The sequence below is a fragment of the Macaca thibetana genome, chromosome 6 (genome assembly GCF_024542745.1).
Source record: "Macaca thibetana thibetana isolate TM-01 chromosome 6, ASM2454274v1, whole genome shotgun sequence".
Lineage (NCBI taxonomy): Eukaryota > Metazoa > Chordata > Mammalia > Primates > Cercopithecidae > Macaca > Macaca thibetana.
Window position 1 is genome coordinate 85,438,623 of NC_065583.1, and position 24,686 is coordinate 85,463,308.

Below are 24,686 nucleotides of genomic sequence, written 5' to 3' on the forward strand. Positions count from 1 at the left end.
GATCTAAAAGATTAAAAAATAAAATAAAATAAAAACCAACAATACAACAGTTTTTAAAATATAAATTTAAAAACACAGTATGACAAATATTTAAATAGTATTTACATTTTATTAGAAATTATAAGCAGTTTAGAGATTATTTAAAATATATGGGAAAAACTGTACATAGGTCATATATAAATACTGCGCTGTTTTGTATTAGAGAGTTGAGCATTCATGGATTTTGGTATCTTTCAGGGAGGTCCTGGAATCAATCCCTTGTGGATACAGAGGAATGATGGCACCACTATATTCCTTACTCTCATTTTATGATTTCTAGAAAACTTTGAAATCCAGAGACATTGCCAACACAAAGACACACTGTAAATGAGTTCTGGACAAGATATGGATGTTAATTATGTAAGTAGCCACTACACTAAAAAGTCAGTAGCTGACCCAAGACCCTTGCCCGATCCAGCAGCACATCTGACCTTCAAGCTGCTCAAGCCCATGAGTGACAGCTGCTGATGGGCTTGAGAAGTCCTGGAGGGACCTAGCACATTTCACATCTAGTTAAGCTCATGAAACTACGATGATTGCAAACAGGGCATTGTTTAAAAATTGTTGTAATTTAGGAATGTGACAGTTTATTTGTTCCTCATTTTTTGACTTTCAAGGTATTATTTACAACCTCAGTTCTTAGCCCTCTAAAACTGAACAATATGTATGCTGCCAGTGGATGAAATCATTGCTGCTGACAGCAGTGCAAATAATGTTTATAATTTGGGGTCACAAATTTGCTTTTATAATAAATGTCTCAATTTAAAATTATAAGTGCTCATTTGTTTCTCAAGAACTAGTTCAAATGCCACCTCCACTGAGTCCTCAGGCAGTTCGTTTTTGTTCCTCTATTATAGTATTCTTCACACTGTGTTGTAATCATGTAATTTATTTGCTTATGTGTCTGTCTTGCTTCCCCGGCTGGTAGAATTTCTGACAGGAAGAGGATAGATTTTGTTTTGTTTTGTTTTTTAATTGATAGACAGTAGACATTCAACAAGTACCTAATGAAAGAATAAATAGCATTTTGATAAAAATCCATGGTGTTTTAAGCTGTTTTCTTTCAATCAGATTGTGTTAGAATCAGGAGATGACTTCATCAGAGCAGTAGGATTCCTCCTGGTTAACAACAGGCTCAGGCATCTAGCTTCAAGGTTAGAGGAGAAGGTAGCTGGAATGGTATAGAAAGATTCAAAGTCAAAGACTTCAGGGCCTTCCTATTGCTTTATACCTTTGTCTTCCTCACTGGTTGCTTGAAGCCATATACCGTAGTGAGCATGGACATTAGCTGTTTTTGTCCACTCTGCTTCCTTTCTTCCTTCTTCTGGGAATAGCACTCTGCTTTTGCTTTGGAGGACTACCCGCTTCAGGTACATTCATGTGTACCCTGCCCTCCTCTAGCCAAAGGCTGGAGATCTGACCCAAGCTAGGCCATGCAGATTCCTCTCCCTGGAATATGACCTTTGAGCAGAGGGACAGGGCTAACTGGCCCTGAAGTGACCATTCGGCAGTCCCTGCTTCCCAGCCTCCCAGTGGCCTTTACTTCCTAGTCTAAGTCTCTTTCCTTGCGTTTCTTTTGGTTAAGTTTCCCCACTTCCAATAAATTATTTCTCTGATCCAATTAGCCAGAAGTGGATTCTGGTGCTTGCAAGCAACAAATGATAACTGATAGAATCAGTGAATTGAAGATTAAAATACGATCTGATTTATCCAAAAGCCTAACAAGAAGGAGTAACTCTGGATATCTCCTATCTATTCCCCAGGCTCCTTTTATCTCTACTAACCCACTCCACAATCTAGGTAAGCAATCTGAAGAATCCCAATCTCTCTTTGAATATTTATCCTGTTCCTAAAATAACGCAGTTTCCCACATTCATCCCCCTGGCCAGCCCCAACATACCTTGCCTACTAAAGGAACCCACAGGTTTCAAGATCCCTGCCGTGTTCAGCCCTAATCTTCCTTTTTTTCTTGTAAACACCCACCTACTCTGCCATAACAATATTGGAACTTTTTTATTATTATTATTATAAGATTTCCAAGTCAGCCATATGTCATTAGCCCACTCCTGATCAGTTGTTTTACCTCTGGTTCACCAGCAATCATAGGAAGCCTAATTATAATGTTTTATTTAACACTTGTATAGTTCTTACTATGCACCAGGCATTGTTCTAAGTGCTTTACACATTTTAACTCATTTAATCCTTATTTTTAAACACCCCTGCAATAGAAACATAAGGCAACATCTTTAGTAGCTTGCCAAAAGTCTTGTAAACAGCAGAATCAGGATTCAAATGCAAGTAGTCTGGCTCCAAGTCTGTGCTCTGAACCACCACACCATCGTATTGAGATGATGGGTTTATTGCATGGCCAATTAAAGGGAAGGGCTAATCGTATTTTCATCTGCAGCAGCTGACAGGGCACACTGACAGGGAAATGAGATTAGTCCCTACATGTCAAAAATCTAAAAACATCAAGTCAATTTATGGTGCCCTCCAGACCTCCTACTTTCTTAAACACCATGGAAACAAGCCAAAACAATTCTACAGTAGTTTCCATTTACATTGAGAAAATTCTAATGCCCTGGTGGTAGGTGCCTTTCTTCTTTAATTGGCCTAAAATAGACATGTTAATTTTCTAGAAAGTTTGAAATGCAAATCTAGCAGTAAACTTTTACTCCGTGTTTTAGCCCAGTGCGTCACCACTTCTGGGAAAGGGAGGGAGGATGTTGCTGCCTCATGGCTGACTTGCTAACTTCTCTCTCTTTGGTTCAAGACAACAGATGAAGTGATAAAACCCTGACTATGGGTATGGATGATACACTGAGGCCAGGTGGTCAGATCCCTCCGGAACACAAGGTCCCTCCTCTCTCTAGGATTATTAAACCATCATAAACCCTGCTTCAGAGTATTTTTATTCTCTTTTTGGTATCTCAAATGGCATTTAAAGTTTATTGTAGTCATAACAGTCTTGCTGCATTATATGAACATTTTTACTTCCCTTGAATCTTTACAAGTTTTCTGGAAGAGCATATAAAGCAATAATTTGCATATTGAGTATCTCAATTTACCTGTTTAAACCTAACTTCAATAACTTCTCCCACTGAGTGCTACAATCTAAACAGATGGCTCTTGATTTCATGAAAGCCAAATACCCTACACTATGGAGAACACTGAGTGAAATAACGGCACATAGACAAAGTATTGACACCAATTGTTTCTAAATATTTCTAATTTAATGTTTCTACAATCAGGGTGAATTTTAATGTTTCTAAAATTAGGGCGAATACCTGAAAGCTAACAGTGGGTATTTCTAGGGAGTGAAATTCTAATTTCTTTCTTGCCTTTTTCTGATTTTAATTTTTTTCTACAAGGAGCATGTATTTCTTTTTCAAAAAGCTCTTTCTCCCTCCTGAGAATATATTTCTTTTATAAATAATCCAGGCAGAATTACAAAGAAGATTTGTCCATACCTTTATTATACTTGTGGGATCATGATCATACTGGACTAGGTACTTAAAAAAAAAATGTATAACTAATAATAAAAGTAAAATGAGTAGAGAACACTCTGCTTTTCATTTTGGAAGCAGTAAAGCAAGATACGTGTATAAATTTACTAAAATAAGTAAAAATGAATTTTCCTTCTTATTCCATAGTTTAGACAGTAAGAGAAAAATCTTCATTTTCACCCGGGAAGGCAGTCTGGTGTCAGAGGACCTAGAATGTGAATTAATGAGAGATCTGCCTTCTGCTGCTCATGAATGGGTTATGTGAGTTCCTTGTGCCCTGCTTTTCCTCAGCTGCAAAATGGAGATAATCATGCCTAGTCCATAGGGCTGTGAAAGCATAAGTTGTAGCACACAACAGCCAACGAATAAATGTCCATTTACTCATTTAAAAAGCTTACTGCAGGCCTCCTCTGTGTCAGCACTTGCAAGGTAAAGGAACAAATAAAAAAGAAAATAAGGGTGGGGCGCGGTGGCTCACGCCTGTAATCCCAGCACTTTGGGAGGCCAAGGTGGGTGGATCATGAGGTCAAGAGTTTGAGACCAGCCTGACCAACATGGTGAAACCCCATCTCTACTAAAGACACAAAAATTAGCCAGGCATGGTGGCGTGTGCCTGTAGTTCCAGCTACTTGGGAGGCTGAGGCAGGAGAATCGCTTGAACCCAGGAGGTGGAGGTTGCAGTGAGGCAATCACGCCACTGCACTCCAGTCTGGGTGACAGAGCGAGACTCTGCTTCAAAAAATAAATAAATAAATAAAGACTTTGTGCCTTTCCTCAAAGAGCTTGCAATCCAGAGACTCAGACAAGAAATCATCTACAATAGAGAAGTTTTAGAAGGGCTAGACATCTTTACTTAAATTTTTAAGAATTCTAACAAGGTATCTTAACTTTAACGATGGAGTTCCGTTTCTCCAGGCTGTAGAAAGAGTTCAGTTTCTCCAGGCTGTAGAGACTTCATCTGCTGATCTGGGATCCCTCCACCTCTCTGAAGCAGGCTGGGAGTGGGTGAGCATCTGTTTATTTGCTGAGCTGTCCTCCATCTGGTCTTCAGTAGTCAGTCTCTGCAGGTCACTGCTGATTCTGTTCATGTTCCCTATCAAAAGTACACTGGGGCCCAGCTCTCTGTTAACAAACTCCCTTGCCCCTTTAAGGTACATGGGATCATTCTGTTCTCTCACACCACACTGGGCCTCAGGAAACTCAGCAAGATTATCCTCTTCCCTTTCCCACTTCCGTGCTCCTCCTGACCACAGGAATATCATTCTCTGATCCCATGCCATGCTGAGCTCTATGGGACTTCACAAGCTCCCTCAGGTCTGTCCACCTGGATGCCCCGTGCAGCCATTTCTACTCTGGGCTCTTACCTCCCTGGGCCCTACACAGGAAAGAAAACCTGGATTCCCTCTGTGCTCAGATTCCACATACCTCTTGGCAAGCTCTGTCACTCTCCTTCTCCCTGTGCTGAGCTTGGGGAAAGCACAGGGCAGAGAGTCTCACTCCTTTGTCAGGGATCCACAGTGTCAGCTCAACCTTTGCTTACTTCTGTCTGAAGAACCTTCTGTCCTCTGGAGCATGGAACCTTGACTGGGGGTGGTTTATCCCAGTCATCATTTTATCTAGGCGCATAGGCCTTTTGATTCCCTACAGGACCCAGACTTTTGAAACTTACAATCCAAGAAAAGAAAGTGCCATCTCTTCTTTGTGCATCGAAAATACAATACCAAAGCTGATAACATAGAGAAGTTATCAGTTAAGGCTTCAGACTCTTATCCTACCATAATGCAGGGGCTAAGAGAGCTCAAGGAGAAATTGTGCCTAGCTCAGCTGGGACACTTGGGGAAGGCTTTAAAGAGAGGGCCCACCCAGAGCTGAGTCTCCTAGGGTGAATCAGAGCTCAGCTCAACAACCTGACAAGGGGGAAGGTCATTCCACACAGAGGGAACAACATGTGCAAAGTCACAGTTAGATGAGTCAGGATTTAAACTTATCCCCCACAATTGTCTAAGCCACATAAATCATATCTCATTTTGAGAATGGAATAAGCACAGACATAGTTGTTGGAACTGGAAGATACCTTAGGGATCATCTAATCTAATCCCTGCATGTAACAGATAAGGACACTGAGGTCCAAAATGATGACCTTTAATCTAATGTTCAAAAACAAATAAGACTAAATTCAGACTTTCACTTTTATACCTATGGTCAGGAAGTTTACTCTCAGTTTGCCCTGCCAAGCCATCCCCTTGGAGCCAAAATGAGCATGAATTATATCAGTACTTGTAATAAGCGTAGTAGTGAGATCTTTGTCAAGGTTCAAGAAGAAAAAGTTATCGTGCAATGATAGCATTAATATTTTTAAAAGAGAAAGTCCTGTTTTCCAGGAAAGTATCCTAGTAAGATAATTTATGCAGAATGTATTACATGTGGATATCAGAATGATGTACTTCTGTTAGGTCCTTTAATGCCCATAACATCTCTTCAAGGTATATACTATTATTTATACCCATTTTGCAGATGAGAAAACTGAGGTACAGAAAGTTAAGTAACCTGTCCTAGGTTATATGGCTAATAAGTGGTAGGCTGGTAGTAGACAGTCAAACCCAAAATAATCATGCTTTTAACCACTACAAGATCATATTTCTCTTCATGCTGTTATTTAACCTATAGATATACAGCAAATACACTTACAAAACCACAAAAATGCACAAATATGTATATATAAGGCTTTTCATGCAGTGGGGTTTGCTTTTTAAAGGACTAGAAATAACCTAAATACCTATTATTAGAGGACTACTTTAATAAATTAAGTCATATCCTCATGATAGGGCCATTTAAAAGAATAGGATAAAGCTATTTGTGCTGATATAGAACAATTTCTAAGAAACAAAACATGGTTAAGTTAAAAATAATAATAACCAAGATGTATATAGTATGTACCTAATTGAGTTTTCTTAAAGGTTGCTATGTAAACAATATTGAAGTTTGATTATGTAGAGAATGTTTCTGGAAGTCATTAGTAGTGGCTGCCTCTGAAGGGAGACAGCGAGAACTAGGGATGTGACATGAGAAGGAAATTCATTTTTCATTGTATACCTTTTTGTAATTTACACTTTTTACCATGTAAAAATAAGAGTTATTCAGACTTTACAAACTACATGTTTTAAATTATCAACTGATACAATTTTTTTAATCCTAAGATATCTCTTCAACCTTAAGAATTAGTGCAAAACATACTTAAAAGTGTTTGCAAACACACAAGTTATCACGTATGTATTTACCTATAAGATAGCTCTTTAAAAAGACTAGCCTTCCTAACCCTTGCCAGGATATTGAATCATTTCTGACTCACAAGAGAAAATAGTCAAATGAGTAACAAGCCTGATGCCATTTGATAAGTGGGAGCTCGGGACAAGGAGTGTGGGTAGGGAGTGAAATGAAGGGGGCCCAGGGGAAAGTACCAAAGAGGTAGGTCCCAGTACTGCTAAGATCCCTGCAGTACTGGGACCTTCCTCTTTGGTAAATGTGCGAGTTGTAAGACATAAAGAACAGCCCCCAGTACTGCTAAGATCCCTGCAGTACTGGGACCTTCCTCTTTGGTAAATGTGCGAGTTGTAAGACATAAAGAACAGCCTTCCTATCATTTAAATAGGTTTTTTTGTTTTGTTTTGTTTTTTTAACTTTATTTTAAGTGCAGGGGTACATATACAGGTTTCTTCATAGGTAAACTTGTATCATGGGGTTTTGTTGTACAGATTATTTCATCACCCAGGTATTAAGTCTAGAACCCATTAATTATTTTTCCTGATCCTTTCCTGCCTCCCACCCAGCACCCTCCAAAAGGCCCCAGTATGTATTGTTGCCCTCTATGTGTCCATATGTTCTCATCATTTTGCTCCCATTTATAAGTGAGAACATGCAATACTTGGTTTTCTGCTCCTGTGTGAGTTTGCTAAGGATAATGGTTTCCAGCTCCATCCATGTCACTGTGAAATACATTCTTAAATCTCAACACACACCACATGCCATCATCAATACCCACACGACAAATTATGCTTAGTGATTGATTTAACTTGACATTAAGTGCTCTAACTACTTTCTTTCCACTTGTTCTTTCTTGGTTTGTTTCATTGTGTTCTATACCTATTAATTCAATGTGTAAAAGCTTGATCAACATGGTGAAATCCCATCTCTACTAAAAGTATGAAAAAATTAGCCAGGCGTGGTGGCGCATGTCTGTAATCCCAGCCACTTGGGAGGTTGAGGCAGGATAATTGTTTGAACCTGGGAGGTGGAGGTTGCAGTGAGCCGAGATTGCACCATTGCACTCCACGCTGGGCAACAAGAGTGAAACTACATCTCAAAAAAAAAAAAAAAAAAAAAAAAAAAAGGCTTGATCAGATGTTCGTGAAAATTTACCCCTGTCTTTAAGAATCACCAAGTTCCCCTTAATTAGGAGGCTGTGTACTTGGGTAAACTGAAGTGGTCTGAGGGAGAAGGGGAGTGTTAAGGACTAAATGTTTGTGTCCCTCCCAAAATTCATATGTTGAAGCCCCAGTGCCATGGTGTCCAGAGATGGGGCCTCTGGAAGGTAATTCAGTTTACATAAGGGCATGAGGGTTGGGCTGTCATGATGGAATTAGTACCTTTATAATAAGAGACAAGGGAGCCTGTGGTCTCTCTCTCCCTCTGCCATGTGAGGGCACAGCAAGAAGAAGGATAATTTCTTTATTATACAAATTTAATAGTTACATCAGCTAAATGTAAAATGTAGTGAGATGGTTTCATATAAATCTCACCTGAGAAAAAAACGTTCTAATGTTCCTGTTCTGAAGATTACTTTGGCATAGGTAGTCCAGTTATCCAGTAGTCAAAGTGTACTGTTCCTTACAGAAATGATAAAACAGATTAAACAAGTTAGTTCATCTTATGTTGAGGCTGGATACTTTATAAAGAAAAGAGGTTTATTTGGCTTACGGTTCTGCAGGCTGTACAGGAAGCATGGCACCAGCATCTGCTTCTGATGAGGGCATCAGGCTGCTTCCACTCATGGTGGAAGGAGAAGAGAAGCCAGTGTGTGCAGTATCACATGGCAAGAGAGGAAGCATGAAAGGGAGAAGGAAGGTGTCAGACCCTTTAACAACCAGTTCTTTCAGGAACTAATAGAGGGAGAACTCACAAACTCCCTCCCCACATCAGGAAGGGCACTAATCTATTCATGAGGGATCCGCCCCCACGACCCAAGCGCCCCCACAATTTCAACATGAAGTTTGGGTGTATCAGAGATCCAAATGACAGCACAGAATTCACATGCAAATAAATACAACCAGCACAAACAATAAAACAAAATCCACAAAGAAAAACGTGTATCCCCCTAATAATCAAAGAAACACAATTAAAGCAAATAAATGGTAATACCAAATATACATAAAATTGCAGAGAACGTTATACAGTCATACCATATACACTTTAGAAAGCATATGTCAATAAATAGCAGGAACCATAAAGATGTTCGTAATCTTAACCATTATAACTTTTCTGAGAATTTATTCATGAAAAAGTAATTCGACTGAATAATAAAATAAAAAGTTATATATGTTAAGATGTCAATACAATGTTATTTATGATATACATTTATATTTTTATAATATACTTTAATAAGTTGAAGGCTAAGTTGCCAGTAGCAGTCAGCAAATTGGGATAGATACTATGAAATATTAATCAGTCATTTAAAGAAGCAATTGTTAATAAGACTAAAAACATGGATAATTTTAATGTCAAGACAATGTTACATAAAAAAGCATAATATAAAATATTTTGATTATAAATACTATAAAATCTATATGCATGAAAAGAATTAGAAACTATTATGCAAAAATATATATCATATTGAGAAGATACAATTATTAATTAATTTTTAAATGTTTGCTTATATTATTGACATTTATTAAAAATCATGGGAATTTAGGACTCAAAGCTTTGTAAATATAATCTAAATACAAGGAGAAAAAAATGAACAACTTCACAAAATACAACCAATTTCAATCATTGAGCTTGATGGTTATTACTTTCCTTTTGTTTGTTTCCAAAAATTCACTGAATATTCTTATGACACAAATTCTTATGACACGGCAAAAGTTTTCAACTACAGAGACTAACTTCCTAAAACCCTGCCCTAAATGCTATAGCTGCTAATTACTCAACTCCAGCAGCCCATTATGGTAAGGATGGCTCCAAAGTTGTTTTCCTCACTGAAATATCTGCTTTAAGGATTGTTTTTTATTTACACACAGAGGGATTTGGGAGCCCAGGCCCAGAACCCAAGCCCCTTAGGGTTATGAAGAAGTACCTCTTAGTTCAGAAGGAAGATTATAAATTCCAACTGTTCTACTCCTTTTCGATATTTGCTTTTGTTGCCTAGAGGAAAGAAGAGGAATGTGTGTTTTCACTTAATATTTATGACTTTTCATCATATGTTGTTTAGAGCAATATGTTTAGAATAGGGGTACTAAAAAACACTGAAGATAGACTTCCTTGGTTTTCAAATAGAATGCAGATAATCCCACAAAATATTATTTGACCTTTTCCTCTACAGTTTTATTCTCAGGCTCAGAGTCCAAAATTGTGGTTTCCAACCCTGAAAAAATAATCCCGGAACAGCTGGCCCATAGTGAAACCAGACCATCCTGACCTAGGGAGTGGTTGCCCAGGAAGAAAAAGAGGTATCAAGCAGACTGTGGACATTCACTCTAGAGCTGAAACATGAGCATGATGCCCAGACAATGTTCGCTTCTCCAAAGGCAAGAAGGCACAGACACCAATTAGAGAAATAAGATGAAGTTCTAGTTCCCCTTAGACTGTTTTCAACACAGATGCTTAAACCGAGCGGATTTAATGTGACAAACTCCCAAGGGAAAAAATTATTTTATTTAAATTTTGGTTTGCAAGGAAATGAGACAGTGTTTCATTCACCTTAAAGGGATCATTTAACCCATGAAATAAACATGCAGGCACATGCCCAGGGAATAAAGCAATCTGGCAGTAAGCTTAAAAACAGTACTTCCAAAAAGCATTACCTCTCTGCCTCTTTCCTCCACATGGCTCCAAATCTTCCCCTTTTGCTCAGTGAAACTCAATACTTTGAAAACTCTATTTCTTCTTTTCCATATTTTTCTTTAGTTTGAGATGAATGAGAATGGCTTTTATTCTCTTGGCTTGGTAAATTAGTTGGCAGTTTGTGGAAGTAGAACAAAAGCTGAACTAGAAATCTGAAAAACTGGTTTCAAGTCCCTACTTAGTCACAAATTAACTACATAATTATTGACAAGCCAGTTACCTCTCTAGACATCTATTTCCTCATCTGTAAGACAAGAGGGGTGATCGCTAGGATACCATGAAAGCTCAAAATGTCTGTAACTAATAGGAAAACATATAGATGATGCCAAGAAACCCTAGTGGGAGGGTGTATATCTTTAAAAGCAGATGAAAAGTATTATAGAGCTGGTAAAGCCTTACATTTCATCTTTACCTGGCTTGATTTCTCAGAACTGAATCATTTCATGGGATGCAATTCTCTGAGAACTAAGAGACATATAGATCAAAACAAAGCTCTAAAAATAAAAGACGAACCTATATTAGAAGAGGTGACTGTGAGCCAAGGAACAAATTCCGGCAGCAGGAATTTCAAACATTCTTTAAGACCAAAGCAAACAAGTAGGAAGGAAAAATTTAGATGCCCATTTTAGTGCAGCTTTTCTTCCTGACAGACCACTTCCTGGGGATATGCTTTCATTTCACCAGCTCTGCAGCCTAAAGAAAAAGGTATCCTGGGCCAATTAATTCTCTAAGTCTCCACTGGTTTATTCACCATGTAAGAGCTAAATCATGATTAAGTTAGGAATGAGGAATATGCAAAAAGACACAGAAAAGTAAGAATAAGTATAACCCATAAATAATTCCAAAATCACACACTATGAAGTAGTTTCAATCTCTTCCTTATTCACCAAACTTTTCCTATCTAGAGATGATAGCAAGTCACTAAATTTTCTGGTTTAACCTTTGTCCTTCTTTCTTCCCCATCTCAGAGCCAAGGTACTGCAAGGTAAAATATGCCGTCTCATTCGTCATTTTGTATAGTAGTCAGATTCCTTTGTGGGAAGCAATGGAAACTACCCATCTGTACCAGCCAGCCCAGGCTGCCATCACAAAATACCAAAGACTGGGTGCCTTAAACAACAGCAATTTATTTTCTCATTGGCTGGAAGTCTGAGATAAGGGTACCAGCATAATTGGTTTCTGGTGAGGGCTCTCTTCAGCTTGTAGTGGCCACCTTCTCACTGTGTCTTTACATGGCAGAGAGAAACCAACAAGTTTTCAGGTGTCTCTTCTTGTAAGGGCACTAATTCCATTATGAAGGTCCAAACCTCGTGACCTCATCTAAACCTAATTACCTCCCAAGGTCCCTAACTCCAAATACCACCACACTAGGGGGTTAGAGCTTCAACATACGTATTTTGAAGGAACACTATCCAGTCCATAGCATCAGTTAACCTACAAAAGAAATGGGCTTGTTAAAGGATATTGAATCACTTACAGAAACAAAGAGAAGTCTAGAGAAGCAATAGGGAAGTTCAGGGAGTCGAGGTAGCAGGTGCCAACAGGTAGCTCTTTCATGGTGTTCACTAGAAAGAATTAGTTCCAGTAAAATTTTCAGTCTGAGAGTCTCTCGATGTAAAATTCAAACAACTCTCAGGGAATGTGATTAGCCTAGCCTGGGTCATGCAGCCAGGAACCTTGATGAATAGTTTCAGGGCACACCATAGAATAGGGGCAGGGGTGGGAGGATGATGGGCGAATACTACTCTAAAGAAGAGAGATATGAATACAAGGTGGCCAAAAACCAATAAACACCCAGTGTTCTCTATCAAGCAAGAACTTTAGAACGGGGTCCTCAACCTCTGGGCAAAGAACCAGTAGTGGTCCATGGCCTGTTAGGAACCGAAGGTGAGCAGTAGGCATTTTATATATATATGTAAGGTGAGCAGAATGAGCACTACCTCCTGAGCTCCGCCTCCTGTCAGATCAGTGGCAGCATTAGATTCTCACAGGAGGAGAAACCCTATTGTGAACTGTGCAGGCGAGGGATCTAGGTTGTGGGCTCCTTATGAGAATCTAACTAATGCCTGATGACCTGAAGTGGAACAGTTTCATTCCGAAGCTGTCCCCACCCCCACTGCCATCCATCTGTGGAAAAACTGTCTTCTAGGAAACTGGTCTTTGGTGCCAAAAAGGTTGGGGACTGTTGCTGTAGAAGACAGATCTTCTAAAGTTGGGTTTCAATGCCAACTCAGTCACTCATTAGCTGGTCTTTTGGGCAAATGTATCAGACTTTCTGATTATTTTCTATTTGCAAATGTTATTGCATTTTCAAATAGAAAAAGTGATATCAACCTAATGACGATCCTATGTTGACTAAATAAGTTACAGAGCACCTACTGTATCCTAAGTGCTCAATACAAGTCAGTCACCTCTCTTCTCCCTCTTAAACATGCCACAACAGCTACTGATTCACCATATAAGTCTATACACACAGAATTTTCTTTAAAAATATGAAATAAAACACAACTTGTATTTTGTGTACATATCATACTGTTACCAGTGTTGTATATGTAAAGCAATTATCTGGCATCAAAGGGATAACAGACTTTGAGTCAGACTTAAATGAAAAACTTTTGGTAAGTGCTACTGGACTAAGATAGGAAAGTCAAGTTTTAACATTAGAGGCCTGTGGAATAAACAATCTCAACGACAATACTGCTCATCATTTCTGAGAGCCACAAATAAGCCCTCTGTTTGCTAAACACAAGTGGTCATGTTCCCATGAAACCCTCTTGCCACAGGGCTTGAATTTGGGATTTTGACTAGAATCTCTTGTCTTTGAACCTGTTGAAATTATATGTGTGCACACACACAGGTTGAAAACCACTGCCTTAGCCAAAGAGAGCAGATAAAGCCCTATAAACCACTCTAAACCAAGAGCCACTCTCAACATTCTCTTTCCTTTGAGATTGACTCACTATCCCTCATCCTACAGTGTGTCCTACTTAACACCCACAACAAAAGTAGCAGCAAATGCATAACACATCAGAAAGTACACAGCTATGCCAGGGATATTGCTGATCTTGTCAAATTATTTTAACAGTGAAGCTTTTTTTCTATGGAAATTCTCCCTGAAACTCAATATGTAAAACAGATTTTAAAGAGACAAATGGGTTTCATGGGCAGTTTACATCTTAGTTGATTTAAGGAAAATGCTTCTCATTTTTTGCAGAAAGGCTGAAGCACCTGTAAGAGCTCCTAGAGTCACTTAGAAGACCATTTAAGTCGTGAAGACACTGGTGAGTAGCTCTCCTGCAAATTCATGTTCTCCAACCACAACTGCTGCTAACCTTTGGCTGGCTTCCTTCCTCCTCCCCACAGTGGCTGTTTCAAAATTGTTTGTTCAAGTCCTACCTGTTCTTCAACCCCTTACTCCCTGAAGAGTATATGGACTCCACAACCACGAGGGTCAGGCCTTAACAACATAATTACCAAGGCTTCTTTCCTCCCTCCTCAAGCTATAATGGTCTATACCCCACCCATTCATAGCTCCTTTTCTATTGTTTTAGTGTTTTCCCAACACCAGGCATTCAAATATTACCTTCATGACTTTTGCCACATCTGTAGTATTATATTTTTTATCAATTTAAGTTTTCTTTTCTAATCAATATTAGTTTTCTTTATATCAATTTAATTTGCAATAAAACCTTTCATTGGAAAATTTTAAACATATATAAAAGTAGAGAGTAATATAAATTATGTACCCACATACCAGTCAGCATCAACAATGACCCATGACCAGCTTCAACTTATAAACAATCGTATCTTCATTTAGACCCACTCACTTGCCCCACTTCCAAATATTTTGAATCAAGTCCCAGTCATAGCATTGCATCAATAAATATTTCATTATGTATCTCTGAAAGATAATGGCTTTTTAAACCATTCTTTAAAAAAAAACTTGCAGATAAGGAAAAAGGAAAGAAACAAAAGTAAGGACCATAATCCCCAGAGTAAAACAGCATCCAAAGTGAGAGGAAAAACCAGAAAGGTGAGAGACAGGCAAAGAAAAGTAGGTCTAGGCTGGTCAGGAAAGTCTCCAAAGATTGAGAACAATAGGCCTGGTGCCAGGAAAACTTTGGGTACAGGTGAGGGCTGGTCCATGAAGCACTGGTAGGCCTTTGGGGAAAATGGCAGTGCCATTGGTGGGTGGGAAGGATGCCTAGGAATAGGGATGGAAAAAAGGGAAGCAGAGGAACTGATTCAGGCCTGGGGACTGATATAGGAGTGCTAGACAAGTGATTCTACAATCAGAAAAATACCAAAAAGAACTGAAAGGGACTGGAGACAGAGAGAAGGTAATGGTGGTGGTAACTAGGAGAATGATGTGGCTGGGAAAGCATAGAGCTGGGACCTGAGACTCAAATGGGGTGCTGGTTTGGGGAAGGGTTTATCGTTAGGAAATGTAGGGTGAAGTGGGCTTGAGAAGGGACACTGGGGGGATTGAGGGAAGGGTGGGTACAAAAGGATGAATGCTGTATATTGGTGGGGGCTGAGGAGAGGCCCACAGCATGTGACTGTCTACCCTAAATGGGTCGTGATCTTGGCCTAAGGCAAAGCACCTCTGCGTACCACCAATGAACTCCTGCCTGGGAATCCAGTGCCCCTTAGTCCTCACTCTACTCATCTCTCTGTAGCATTTCACTTTCTTGCTCACCACCTTCTTCCTTTGCACTTTTGATTTCCATCACACTGTAGAGTTCTCAGTCTTTGGATTCTCCTTATATCCCCCTACCGCCCCCACCCCCCCCCACCCTGCAACTCGTTCTCCTTAGTCCTTGGGTGAGTATTCCTCCTCTTCCACCTGCCCTTCTGGGGCAGATGTTCCTAGGGTTACATACTTCCTGTTTAGCCTTGTCTATTGCCACATCTATAGAGTGGTTATGAAATTTATATCTCTAGTCCAACCTGCTATTTTGAACCTAAAACCCAAATTTCTGTCTATTGTACAATTGTCTCCACACTGATGTGCTGCAGATATTTTCAATTCAACGTATTCAAAAACAAAAACTCCATTTTTTTTTCCATCCCACAGATCTAGTCCTCCCATTTTCCTTGCCTTGGCCACAACATCGCCAATCAACCAGCTGCTGAATGAGAAAACGTGGAATCAGTTTTGATTCCTCCCTCTCCTTCACTCACTAACGTAGGCATGTTTGTGGCCACCCAGCATCCTGTGAAGATGCACTCTATGTTTGAAAAATTTCTCATACCGTGAATCCTGTCCCTCTAATATGTGGGTACTATAGCCTAACCAAATTAATACATAAAATCATCACAGATAGTGACTCTGACAAAGGAAAATAATATGGGCCCTTGTCCTTGATTAATAAATGTCTAGTTAGGAAGATGCTTGCATAAATAAATAACTATAAATCAAGTTATGAGCCTTGTGGTAGGTTCCATAGCAGCTATAAACAAGGGGCTTTGGAAATCCAGAGGAAGGAATAATTACTTGACTAGGGATAGTGAGATTAATATTTAAATCACTAACTTTAAGAGAAGTATATTACCCTTCATAATGCTGGTGGGCCTCATCCAATCATTTGAGGGCTTTAATAGAATAAAGGCTGACCTTCCCTAAGGAAGAGAGAATTATGTCTCCAGACTGTCTTCAGACTTAAGCTTCAACCTCAACACTTCCCTGGTTCTTTAATCTGCAAGAATTTTTTCTTATATTTTATTTTTTATAGAGACAGGGTCTTGCTTTGTTGCCCAAGCTAGTCTCAAAATCCTGGCTTCAAGCGATCCTCTCACATCACCCACCCAAAGTGCTGAGATTACAGGTGTGAACCATCATGCCTGGCTTACATAATTTGGATTTGCCAATCTCCACATCTACATGAGCCAAATCCTTAAAATAAATCAAGATAGATAGACTGGGTGTGTGGTGGCTCATGCCTGTAATCCCAGTGCATTGGGAAGTCAAGGCAGGAGGATTGCTTTAGGCCTGGAGTTCAAGACCAGCCTAGGCAACACAGCAAGACCTCCCTCTCTACCAAAAAAAAAAAAAGTTTTTAATTACCCGGATGTAGTGGCACACACCTGTAGGACTAGTTATTCTGAAGGCTGAGGTGGAAGGATCACTTGAGCCCAGGAGTTAAGGCTACCATGAGCTATGATCGCACCGCTGCACTCCAGCCTGGGTGACAGAGCAAGACCCTGTCTCTTTTTTTTTTTTTTTTTTTTTTGGAACGGAGTCTCGCTTTGTCGCCCAGGCTGGAGTGCAGTGGCCGGATCTCAGCTCACTGCAAGCTCCGCCTCCCGGGTTCACGCCATTCTCCTGCCTCAGCCTCCCAAGTAGCTGGGACTACAGGCGCCCGCCATCTCGCCCGGCTAGTTTTCTTGTATTTTTTAGTAGAGACGGGGTTTCACCATGTTAGCCAGGAGGGTCTCGATCTCCTGACCTCATGATCCGCCCGTCTCGGCCTCCCAAAGTGCTGGGATTACAGGATTGAGCCACCGCGCCCGGCTGACCTTGTCTCTTAAAAAATTTTTTTAATTAAAAAAAGATAGATAGAAAGATAGATACACACATACTATTGGAGTATGTGTAAGTATGCATACACACACACACACACACACACACGCTTTCCAGTTTCCACAATCACGAGCCAGTTTCTTAAGTCTTAAATTCTTAAAATACACATATATGTGTGTATATATGTGTAATATAAACATATTTTATATGCATACACACATATATGTATATATACACACACCTGTCTTCCTGTGTGTATATATACATATATACATACACAAATGTATACATATATATACAGCTCTTTGTTTACTTGTATACATATATGAAGACAGAATCAATAGGATGTGTGTGTATGTGTATACATAATATATACATCTGTATATACACAGACACATACACACATATATACATCTGGATATACACATACACATATATATATACACATCTGCATATACACATACACACATATATCCTGTTGATTTTTGTCTTCATGTATGTACACATGTAAACCAAGAGTCATGTGTAAAACTGTATACATTGGTGTATGCATATATGTATATATACACACAGGAAGATAGGTGTGTCTATATACACATATATATGTTTCTATATTATATATTATACATATACACACATATGTGTATATATTTAAGTTAAACATATGCATATATATTTACATACAGTTATATATACATATGTATATACATATGCAAATTAATATACATATATGTTTAATTATATATACACAAACATAATTAAAAATTAGCTGGGTGTGGTGTATACATACACATATTATACACACACACACACACACACATAATCCTATTGCTTATGTTTCTCTGAAGAACCCTGACTAATACAAGGTTCCTTACTAGTCCAGTGTTCCCATAGCAGATGCTCAGTAACTGCTCCATGAATGGACGGAGCTGGAAGGGAATATTGAGAAGGAGAAGTTGAAAAATGCTGAAAAATGTGAGGCAGTGGGGCACAGGGACCAGGAGTCAGGGTAAGGCTCTAGGGGGATGGAGCATGATTCTGAAGGTGAGACCTCAGGAATCCCACCTCTTATTCAGTTTTCCTGGACAAGGCCCAAGACAGACACTGTTCATTCAGTATTAGGGGTAATACATAAGGCCAGAGGTTCTTTTGGCTAGATCTCTAAGAGACAAGGGTTCAGACGGGGTAATGGTGAAGGAACTCCCAAGCAGTGAGTCAGGGCCAGGAAATGCTGCTGCCTGACTAAAATGATGACAGGATCGTTATCAAGAGGTGTCTAGATGTGCATGTAAGTTATGAAGTGTAGGCCAGCCATGACCCTCTGCCCTTCCCACCTGTGCCACCTACATCTTCCCTCACACTCTCCCTGACACCTTTATTTCCAGAGATGCTCCTTACCTCTGGTTGCCTTTCCTCAGCTAGAGTGGCCTGTCAGCTGCTGTGGGTTCCTGGCATTGCCCAGCCAGGGCTGCATTTAAAAGCCATTTCACTCTCTAGTCTGTGCAAATACAGGAACTGTGTAAGCAAGTTTTTTTTTTTTTTTTTTTTTTTTTAAGGGAAAACTATAAAATGTGGACAGTAAATTACATTGCTGTTTTCCCCTCCCAGTGCAAAATGGCAGGCTGTTAAGTGGTTTGGAGCTAAGTCAGTGTTTCAGATTAAAGGGAGTCAAATGTAAACCTCACATTACTTCAAGAGCATGAAAAAGATCTAGCCTTAAATAGTCCCTATAACTGACAGAGGGAAAGGAGGCTGACTGTCAGTTATTACTGCTAATTTTGTATTTGCAGATAGATGGAAGGTCTCTGGATCATTTTAAGTACAGGTATGCCCATTTTAAACTAGGCCAATTTAGGAAAATCTAGTCTAGCACACCAGATACTTTAGTAAGTGATTCTTCACATTTCAAAGAATTCTTCACTTTGAAAGCAATTAAAACCATCTCTATGATTAGTAATGGTTTAAAAGTCTGCCACAAATGTGTTCCTAATGATCCATCAGAAAAGTATTTCCCTTACTGAAGGGCCCTGGTAATTATTAAGAGACTATAATGAGCCATATCCACATTGCATTATTTAAAACCCGTATTTACTGGAAGACTATATTGGGCAAAGGATTTCCTACACGTATAAAATTGGCCCCACTGTCAGATTAAACTGTAAAAGGAAAATAAAAAGAAAATAAAGAATATAATCTTAACAACAAGATTGCTTGAAATCCAAATATAATACCCCTATTACCTATTTTTACATGGCATTAACTTTAAACAAAGGATTGCGTAGCTGACATTTTAGGAGCTTGAATATAAGTTTGTTTATTCCACAGGTGTAGTTTTATTGCTTACTGTATGTAAAGCACTGTGTTAGCCCCTAAAGTAGGTAGAAAATGAAGATGATGCTTTCCCTCCAAGACAATTGGAGAAATAAGGCATAAATATGAGTCACTTAAGAAATAAGAGGGCGGGGTGCAGTGACTTCATGCCTGTAATTCCAGCACTTTGGGAGGCTGAGGCTGGAGGATCAATTGAAGCCAGGAGTTTGGGACCAGTCTGGGCAACACAGTAAGAAAAAGAATTTTTATTAACTAGCCTGGCATAGTGGTGCATGCCTGTAGTCATAGCTATTAGGGAGGCTGAGGGGGAGGCTTGCTTGAGCCAGGAGTTCAAGATTGCAGTGAGGTATGATCACACCACTGTACTCCAGCCTAGGCGATAGAGTGAGATCTTGTCACTAAAAAAAATTAAAATTTTTAAAAATTTAAAAAAACAGGTAAGATCAGAAATTATATAATTAAGTGCCACATTGAAAGAGATATGAAACCTGATCTAGCTGAGAAACAGATAAGAGACAGGCAAGAATTTGCACTCAAACTGGCTTAAAACCAGCTAGAGAAAGGACCTAAAAATGGGAAGAAATAGGCAGAGAGTACAGAGGCATTAAAAAAAAAAAACAGAAGTCATTAGAGAAACCATCATCAAATAGCAAGCCGTGGGAATGAATGGAACAGTATAGAGTCAATGGGGAAAAGAGAGTCAGAAATCATAAGAGATAAGAGATCAAACCCTGTCATAGCAAAAGGGATGCAGGCTGTCTATCAGAGCCCTATTGTTCAGGCTGACCCTGTCAGCAAGATTCACACTAAAAGGGTATACTACAACTTTTCTGTCTCCAAAGTACTGGCTTGCAAGTGACACTTAAACCTCTTTTAATAATAGACCTAGTTTGAAACTCACAGAACAGTTTTTCATCTTCTCTCTTCATTAACCTGCCTGTACGAGCAGTTTTCTGTCATAAAATGCTTAACAAAGCTTTCACAGGAATGGGAGTGTTCTAGTCTGTTATCTTCCTCATTACACTCTTAGGAGGTGCTCTCTCTGCCCCTGTAATATATTTCCTTAATACAGTCCCTGACTCCACTGAATTCCCCTTCAATTGCTGGAAACTTTGTTCATGATCATACCAGGGACAATACGTGCTCTTTCATAGTCATAGTAAGGGGACAGGCTTGAAAAGGATCTGCAGGTTAATTGCCCTAGAATTAAACCTTTAAGGCCCAAAGAGAATTCACACTCTGGCAACAAGATGAGGGGTTAAACCAGGGTTTAACAGATCCATGTCTACAGGGTGGAGGACTACCCACTTTGTATACCAAATATGCTATTTGTATTTCTAGATTGTGGTATCTTTTAGTTGCACAGTGCTTTACAATTTAAAAAATATTCTATCACTTACCTTATCTCATGTTCTAAATGCTTTAAAATAAAAGATGCTTCAAAACTAGAAAATATTAATTTGCCTTACTGTGTTGTAATATATACACAGTATAGAGAATAAGTTTTAAACATACAGCTCAATTAATTTCTACATATATACATATAAATACACACACACACACACACACACACACCATTAACCACCACAGGATATAAAGAATTTCCAGGACCCCAAAAGGCTCTCTTGAGTACCTCCCCCAGTAAGTTTTTTCTTCACAACATTAAAGCTTTTTAAAATAAAAATTTAAAAATTGTTAATCCAAACATTTCACTGATATTTAGGAAAGCTGATTTGACTCATTAACCTACTTTCAAAGTTTTAAGAAATAGTGATGAAAAAAAAAAGCCAAAAACTTATCTGTGTTAATAGTTTACACCAAAAAGAAATGTACTATCCCTCTCACTAAACCCTAACCTTTTGAACTGACTCATCAGGGACTTTTTAACAATACTAAGAAATATTGGTAACAGGAAAAACAAGTACCAGAAGACAACAATTAGCTTTTAAAATGTTTAATCCAGAAATATACCCAAATGCATAGCCATTACCAACATGTGAGGTCAGCGGAAAGAGGATAAAAGGAGTTAAGCAAGGGGACATCTGGCCTGGCTTTTTTGTGAAGTCTTCTGTTAATTTTTATGCTTGTTTAGCTAACTCACATAGCATATAAATAATATAGTGGCATAAATGTTACCAAGGGCAAGAATCAGAAACAAAAAACAATTCCCAGAAAAGGGAATTTCATACCTTTCTGTGAAAGACTGGGTTATTTCAGGCAACTATGGGCTTATACCTGTTTAAATAGTTAAACAGGTGGCTTTCTTCCCCTGTAGGCCACAGGCACAAACTACAGATAATGAATATCACTTGTGAAAATCAGGCACAAGTGAATGAAGAAAAGTTTCATAACTGGACGGATAGCACCAAGAGACTTTACCACAATAACTATCCTCATGGTCAGCATTTAGGCACATTCTGGAATGAGTAAAGGTTGATGTCTTTAAACTTAATTATCAATTTAAATGAAAGTACAAAAATGAAATCTTTATGAGGGCTGCAATTACATACTTTTGCCTGTCATTCAACAGCTGTCTGCAGTACCCTAACGCCAACTTCATTTGCAACAGAATACTATATAATCAAAGTTAGTTTCGTGCAAAAACAATTTAGATTAAGGCTAGAAACTCTAAGTTTATGAGAGTCTCTAACTTTCTCCACTCCCTGAAATAATCTCTGTTCAACCTTCACTCTTATAGAGGGTAAGAAGAGGTAAGAGAACCAAGCATGGTTTTTAACTATCACCTGGTCAATAGCATCAAGAAATACTGGAGTCAAAGCAGAAAAAAAAAACTACTGTCTCTTTTCTACTATTTACCTCTTTGTTCTCATGACCAATAGAACACACAAATTTAGGTCACTTAAAATCCTCTAATAGCTAGCCGGGTGCGGTGGCTCAAGTCTGTAATCCCAGCACTTTGGGAGGCGAGACGGGCAGATCACGAGGTCAGGAGATCGAGACCAGCCTGGCTAACACGGTGAAACCCCGTCTCTACTAAAAAATACAAAAAACTAGCCGGGCGAGGTAGCGGGCGCCTGTAGTCCCAGCTACTTGGGAGGCTGAGGCAGGAGAATGGTGTAAACCTGGGAGGCGGAGCTTGCAGTGAGCTGAGATCCAGCCACTGCACTCCAGCCTGAGCGACAGAGCGAGACTCCATCTAAAAAAAAAAAAAAAAAAAAAAAAAATCCTCTAATAGCTAAATGCATCTTTAACAAGTAACCAAGTTAAATTATTCCCCTGTCTCCACCTAAGGATAAACCACAATGACTACTAGTTTAGTTTCCCCACAGGTAAACTGAGGAATGGATCATGTATGCTTGGGAAGCTCTTACCCACAGTCTCATATACCCCAATGACGGCTTAGGAGGCTCCAGCACACACACACCTTCTTGTGTTCCAAAAGCTTTACAACAGCATAGCATAGTAGGAGGCAGAATGATAAATCTCAAATCTCACCTTTGACAGTAACTACTTGTATGAATTCAGAAAGGCACCTAACCTCTCTGCCTCAGTTTCCTCATCTATAAATTGGGAATGACACATAGCAACCGCCCAGAATTGTTGAAAGGATTAAATAAACTGAGACATGTAAAGTACTTAGAACAGCCTCAAATAAATAACATTAGTACCATTGTGTGTCTGTGTGTAAAGAGTTTGAATGGGGTCTCTGATCTTTGCTGATTTACCAGACTAAGAAACAGTGTAACTTCAGATGTATCCCTTGGGAAACAGACTCTGAGATGAATATTTTCATGAGGGAAGGTTCTTGGAAAGTATCCTTGGGATCAACGACTATGGAGGAGCACAAGATATAGGAATGGGCACAGGGAGTAGTTGAACTGTATTACAAAAGCAACAAAAGACTCAGCCAATCCCACAGGGTTCTATGGAGCTGGGATGGTCCTTCTGACTTGGACCACCCAAGTCTCAAGGGATTGAGACTTCAAAACTCCATATTGACCAGTCATTTGCTGTGGGCTGCCCTCAGGTAGGGGTCATGACCTTGGCTGAATGAGTCCCTTCGGCTAATACCCAGGGAGAGATTCAGCTGAGAACTAGCAGCCATCAGCAGTCCAGCCACTATGGAAATGAGTCCCTCAGTCCTGAAGGGAGGATCTGGACAGCACACCAGATTTATACCCACTTGTGGCACAAGGGTTGGGCTGTACTCTATCTGGTGTGCTTTCTCTGTGGGGAAGTCTACCAAGATTCTGATTGGTCATCTCTTCCTGAAGAAGTTTATGTGAGAGAGAGAGAGGTGTTAGTGGGACAGCTGGTGTCAAGACCACAACTGATACTCATTGCATTGCCTCCCTCCTGTATCGTGACCCTCTTCTGGACCACTCATTCTTGACCCTCTTCATCCCAAGCTAGTGTCTCTGCTGGACAAGGCAGCTTAACTTGGGGAGTGACCTAGACCTCATCACTGAGGGAAAGGTTCTCAGGTTATGACTTCTATACTTTTCCATTCACTCTCAAAATTGGGCAAAGGAGTACTAAGAAATTCCCAAGTGGGCCACCTAAGTACCAACCAGATTTTTCCACACCCCCATTGGGTAGCAGCAGCTTTACCGTTTTCTTTCAGGACCAATTATCCCTGCCAGGATGGTGACTCCTTTTTTTCACTGTAGGTCTCTTCGCCTGAGGAACCTGAAGTGATGGGGTGGCAGCCATAGCTTAAAGTTTAGTAGAACTGTTAAGCTGGTCCTTGATAGAAGTGTTCATCTTCTGAGAAGCAGGACCTCTAAACCCATAGATCCCAAAGTTGTGGGGACTGGAAGCCCAAATTCTTCAAATGGGCTTCAAATGGTAAATAGCACTACTCCAACTTTCAAGCTTCGGTCCCTGGATCCATTCATTCTGTCTCTTGGACACACAGCACTGTACAATGATGGTTAAGGGATATGCTGCCCTTACACCCCATCCTCACGAGTTGTCATCTCCAAATTGACACTTCATTTATGTCTTCACAAGGTCGTTCTATCACTCTACTAGACAGGCAGTTTCTGGGTGGTATGGTATTTGATAAGGCTGGTGGGTCCTATGGTCATGTGTCTACTTTCACTCCTCTTTTGCTGTAAAGGGTTCCTTGGTCTGATACAATGTTATGCCAATCCTGAGCTAGTGGATCACACACTCTCTAAGCTGCTGGATAGTGGTGCTGACTTCCCTGT